The sequence below is a fragment of the Nicotiana tabacum genome, chromosome 23 (genome assembly GCF_000715075.1).
Source record: "Nicotiana tabacum cultivar K326 chromosome 23, ASM71507v2, whole genome shotgun sequence".
Classification (NCBI taxonomy): domain Eukaryota; kingdom Viridiplantae; phylum Streptophyta; class Magnoliopsida; order Solanales; family Solanaceae; genus Nicotiana; species Nicotiana tabacum.
Window position 1 is genome coordinate 60,855,420 of NC_134102.1, and position 6,066 is coordinate 60,861,485.

The 6,066-nt window shown below is 34.0% G+C and overlaps 1 long non-coding RNA gene across 1 annotated transcript; it reads left to right on the top strand.

Moving 5' to 3' along the window:
• The first annotated feature begins 793 nt into the window (after positions 1-793).
• On the top strand, positions 794-3,704 carry LOC107821448 (uncharacterized). Its single transcript, XR_001656142.2, has 3 exons — positions 794-1,115; positions 2,125-2,213; positions 3,497-3,704. It is a non-coding gene; the product is annotated as an uncharacterized LOC107821448 (long non-coding RNA).
• The last annotated feature ends 2,362 nt before the right edge of the window (positions 3,705-6,066 follow it).

Below are 6,066 nucleotides of genomic sequence, written 5' to 3' on the forward strand. Positions count from 1 at the left end.
TAAACAACAGAAGAGTTCAATTAATGGCAAAATCAGAACAGTACACAATACTGTTATTAACAAAAAAAAAAAAACAGTATGTATAAAAACCGAAGTTTTTATATACTGTTTTACAGAAAAACGATGAAGTTTTTATGTTCTTCAAATCGTCTTACGAATTTCAATACTCTGATGAAGTTTTTATATCTTCAAATCAGAATAGTAAAATTCAGAAGGAGTAGAAAATCACACAGGTTTTAATCTCCACAAACAAAATACAGAATATAAAAAAAAAAAAATTTCCTTAAGATTGTTAATATTCTGTATTGCTGTAATAAACAATTAAACTTTCTGAAAAAATAAAACAGAAAGTTAGTAATACTTGTTTAACGAAATAGATTCTGGAAAATAAGAAAACAGTATAGGAATAAATCGAGCCCACTGGAATATATAGAACGATTTAACTCACCAGTGTATAGATAATCAATCAATCGATCTTTGACCGAATCCGAAACCGAAGCCGAAGCCGAAGGCGAAGCCGAGCGAGCGACGACGACGGCGCGAGGCTTGCCTTTTTCTTAACTCTTTAAGAGCTAGAAGAAGAGCAATTATATATATACCCATCAAAAGCTTTTTCTTCCTCCGATATGGGACAATGTCTCTTTCCCAAGGGAAACTCAAATATTTCATTTTTCCTCCATTTCTCATTCACCCTCTTTAAGCTACGCAAGCTTAAAATCCCAACAACCGTTGCATTAGTTATAAAAACCGCTGCAATAGATGTAGTTACTTTAATTGTTCCTGTAATTCCTCTACAACAACGGTTCATTAAAAATATTAGCTATAGAGACGGTTTTCAGTTCCCTCCCCACTTTCCCTCTTCTATTTTCCCAAGTCCTTTTTAAGTCTTTTTATATTCTACTTTTGTTTTGTTATTTTGTCAAAAGAAGAACACCTCTCTCGAACACATTGGCTCTGAAATCTTTCTGCGAGCAACAAACTCTCTTAGAGGAGCCGAGAATCAAAACTTTGAAATCTGATCTTCAGAGGTTTGAAGAACCGTGTCGAATCTCTGAAGGAGCTCTGAACTCGGTGTCTCGATCTCTTCAACTTGATTCATAGTTGCATGATCAAAGGTAAGAAAATCCAGATCTAGACCTCAATTTCTCAATTTTCAACATTTTTCTGGTATTTCACGAATTTCTTGAATGGTGATAATTTATGTGCGTATATTTTTGTAGCTAGGGTTTTGAATTTATTTGTTTGTAGTTAGAGTTTCGAATTGAATATACTGTTGTTGCGCATGTATAGTTTTGTACATTCAGATCTATTAGTAAATTTTTTTCTTTTTCTTTTTCATTCTTTCAAGGAAAAGGGTAGTATTTAAACCCTAAAGTTGCTATTTGGTCGGGTTTTCTGGGGTTAATTTTAATTTCTGCTGGTTAGAGTCATAAAATGACATTCTTGGTAGAAGAAACAGAGAAACCCATGCCTATAGTACAAAATTAGTGATAATGGAAAAACGATACTCTTGCTGTGAAAAGTATTTGCAGTTTTTCTATAGTCATCTTCCTCTTTGAAGTTTGGAGACCATCTAAATACAATATTCGATCTGAGCTCATACTTCTGAGGTCCTTTTGCCTTCAGTCAGTCTTATTTTTTATTACATACCTCCTGACAAAGCCACGGTAGAGAATTGCATTCTGCAAGCCTAGATAATATTGAACTTAAGTTTGGTATGCAGCCAACGATGCTTGAACTACATAGGAATACTAATATTATTCTTTTTCTTCTTCTCAAATGTGATTGTAATATGATAAACGTTTACAATTTAGATACATTGCATATTGCATGTGAATATATCTTATCTAGGTAAAAGAATTAGCTAATACATTGTCAATGTTCTTAATTGATAATATGGCATATATTCAGATCATTATTTGTATGACTAGATAATTATACTAAAAAGCAGTTTGGTGAATTGATTGAAAATTTTGAAAGCTAAAACTTATACCTGTAAGCACTTTAAGCTACTAAACTTTACGTGTAAAGTGTCAAGGGTTTAGTCAGCTTCTTTTCTATATGTCATGTGAAAATGTCTTCTTAGTGGATCTTGTGGTTCTGTTTTGCTTTTGTAATTCACAGGTTCAAGCAACATATACGGGTATTAAATATTGTTAGCAATTGGCTTTATCACAACTTATTTTATGTGATATACAATGGCTTTCTTGAAGGTATACCCATTACTTACAGTGCATTTCCAAGCTTTATAAATTTTTTCTTTTGGTTCATGGCTTAGTAGACATATTATTCTTGGCTTTTGGTTTACATGTATCATTCAAGAGGAAATGCTCGAATGATATATCTATCTCTCTCTATATATCTATCTATATCTATCTATATATATATATTCTCTTTTATCAGTTTGTCTTTTTATTTTGAAAAGGATATTGGTGGCTCTGTTTGTCGAATTAAACGTCAACTACTGTTATTCATATACTATGTCTCTTTTTTCTTGCCAACTATACTCTATTACTATTCACTAAGTTTTTGAACATGTTTGGCAATATATTTTCTCTAATCTGCAGAAATTTGATACACAACACATATATGTACTTGCCTTTTTAGTATCAGTTTCTTCTCTTTCAACGGATAGTTATATATCAGTTCATTAGTAGCTTTATATGTGATGTATAATTTTAGTTTGGTACTATAACTTGAAAACAAAACAACGTCGTAAAGAATTTACTGAAACTTGAATGTAATTGTTGTTGTGGTAAGTTTTGTTTTTCATATATGAGTTTGGAGTTCTTACACTTTTAGTTGGGTATGCAACTCTGTCAACGTTTCACTTTTGATTGTTGGTAGTTTAACATTTAGACCATGACGTTTCGGATCAAACAGTAAAGTATATTGAGAAATAGAGCTTCTTGTTAATTTCTTCAGGTGAAAAAACTTTGAATAATTACAGGTAAAAAAACTTTGAATAGTTACAGGTGAAAAAGTACTGTACTAACAAGAAGCTTCCTCCTGAGAGGTGTTCCAATCAACTTATCTCTATTTCTCAATATAGTAGTTTAATTGTTTATGGGATGAATTGGTCAACGGGGTGATGGGCCATAGTATAAGACTATAAGTTGTAGGACTATGTTGTTTGTAGAAATTCACCAGCATCTTGCAACAGAAAGGGAAGCAGTAGATCATCTATGGTATATTATTTATGCTTTGGTGGTTTATACCTCTGTCCATCATTCCATGTGATAATTTTTTTTTCTGGATTCCAGGTAATTGAAGAAAAGGACTTTAGCATACTTCCAATAAATAACTCTTTTATTGCCCAGAAGAAATATTGCTTGGTTCAGTTTGAAACTCTACCCTATTCCACAAGAGCAATGCTTATCCTGGACCTCACTATTTATATTTTAGCATTCAACTAAGTTTATTTTCTGCCTTTTATTTTTTAATTAATTGTATGTAACCAAATCTAGTAGTGATTGGATTTTTGATGGTTTTATAGGTGAAGCAAATGAACAAGGGTAGATGAATGCGGTGAAGACCTTACTGAAGAGTATTGGTTGATTGCTTATAGACTTTAAGATGTTCTAGAATCTTGTGTTTTAAATTATTTTGCAATCTTATGTATTAACTCTTGAATTGTCTAACAATATTATGTATTTTGCTTTTATATATGAATAATAATAATAGTTGAATATGTTGGATTCCAATTTTGTTGGTGAGTATTTCCTTTGTGATTTATATTAGTTTTAAGATATTATATTTTATTATATACGGTTGCAATAGCTCCTAATAACTGTTGCAATAGCTCCTAATAACCGTTGCAAAAGCTCCTAGTAACCGTTGCAATAGCTCTTAATAATGGTACCATAGCTCTTATTAACCGTTGCAATAGCCTCACTTATCATTGCATAGAATGATATCGCAACGATTTTGAACCGTTCTATTTGACTGTATAACCGTTGCAATAGAATGTCCTATGTCGACGCATTGAAAACCGTTGCAATAACAAACTTATTGGAACAGATGTGCAACCGTTGCTAGAAACCGTTGCAACAGCTCTATTAGCATGCGACCTGGTGGAAAGTCTCAAAAACCGTTGCAATACGTCTGTTGCAACGGTTTGACTATCGATGGCAACTGTCTTAGAACCGTTGTCGTAGCTCTGTTTTCTAGTAGTGTACTAACTTTATATCATAATTCTCGACCTCTACACCCTCATATCAAGGGCATATCATCTGAAAGTTGAAGTTGTGCCATGTCAAGTGTAAAGACCCGACCGGTCGTTTTGAGAATTTGCATTTAATTTGGTGGTTTGAGGTCACGGGTAACTTCATATGGTGCATTATGACTTGCATGTGAAGTCAGTTTTGGTTTTTGAGTGGTTCAAGATTGATTTGGAAGAATAATTCTTATTTTAGAAGCTTTGAGTTAGAAGAGTTGACCAAGTTTGATTTTTGTATATTTGACTTCGGATCGGAGTTTTTATGGTTCTGTTAGGTCCGTATGGTGATTTTGTACATGGGTGTATGCCCCAATTTGCATTTAGATGTTTTTAGAAGGTTTTGGCTCTAATTAGTGAAAGTTGGTTGAAGGTTTTGAAAGTTCATAAGTTTGACCAGGAGTTGACTTAGATGTTATCGGGCTCAGATTATTGTTCTGGAAGTTGAAATAGGTTTGTTGTGTCATTTGGAACTTGTGTGCAAAATTTGAGGTGATTCAGAGTTGTTTAGACTTGTTCGGTGTAAGTTTGAAATTTAGAAATTTTAAAAAGTTTATTAAACTTGAATTGTAGTGCGATTCGATGTTTTAATGTTATTATGTGTGATTTGAGGTCTCGAGTAGGTCCGTTTTATATTTTGAAACTTGTTTGTATGATCAGACGGGCTTCCGAAGGGCTCGGATGAGTTTTGGGGTGGTTTCAGACCATTTTCTTTCATAATTGCATTGCTTGTTTTTCTCAGATTATTAGTGCTGTATGCCTTCTTCGCGATAGTGAGAGGGAGAGCGCGATCGCGTTCGTGGAGCTTTGAGTGGTTGATTGCATAGCGATCGCATTAGTAGGTCGTGTTCGAGTTTCAGAACTGGGGGCTGGTGGTGTAGCCTTTGCATTTGCGAGGGTGAGGCCTCGTTCGCGAAGGTTGTGCCTCTTTGGGAATCGCGTTCGCGATTATAGGGCCGCGAACACGAAGTGTATTTATGTGGGCAATGAAGTTGTGCTTCGCGATCACGAAGCTGGTCTGCGCGATCACGAAGTGTTTACTTGGAGCAGTGTTATAAGTACTCTATTTCGAAAGTTTTGGTTATTTTATCACAATTTGAGTTATAGAGCTCGGATTTGGGCGATCTTGGAGGAAATTTTCACGATTTGGATTGGGGTAAGTATTTTTGACTTGGATCTGATTATTTTACATGATTCCATCTTTGATTTTGGCATTTAAGTGATGAATCTAACAGAGAAATTGGGGGTTTTGAACGCATATGATAGAGTATCATGGATAGTCTTTTGATGGGTGATATAGAAGACAGAAATTTATATTAAATATATAAATATCATAAAGGACATGTATGATAGAGCTGTCACTAGTGTAAAAATAGTAGTAGGAGATACAACTGAGTTTCCCATAGCAGTGGATTTACACTAGGGATCTTCATTGAGTCCTAATTATTTACCCTAATTATGGATGAGCTAACCAATGCAATACGAGATAAAGTCCCATGGTGTATGGTATTTGGTAATGATATTGTGCTAATTTGTAACGACCTGACCAGTAGTTTTAGCACTTTGTTGGAATATCTGAGACCTTGAGAAGATTTATATGGTGCATTATTACTCACATGTATTGGTGGTTTTGATTTTCGAGAGGTTTGGAGTTGATGTGGTAGAGTAATTCTCAATTAGGAAGCTTTAAGTTGGAAGAGTTGACCAATATTTGACTTTTGAATAAATGATCTCGCATTCGTATTTTGATAGTTTCAATAGGTTTATATGATGATTTTTTACTTGGGCATAAGTTCAGATTTGAATTTGGATATTCCTAGAAGGTTTTAGCTCTATTTGTCGAAAGTTGG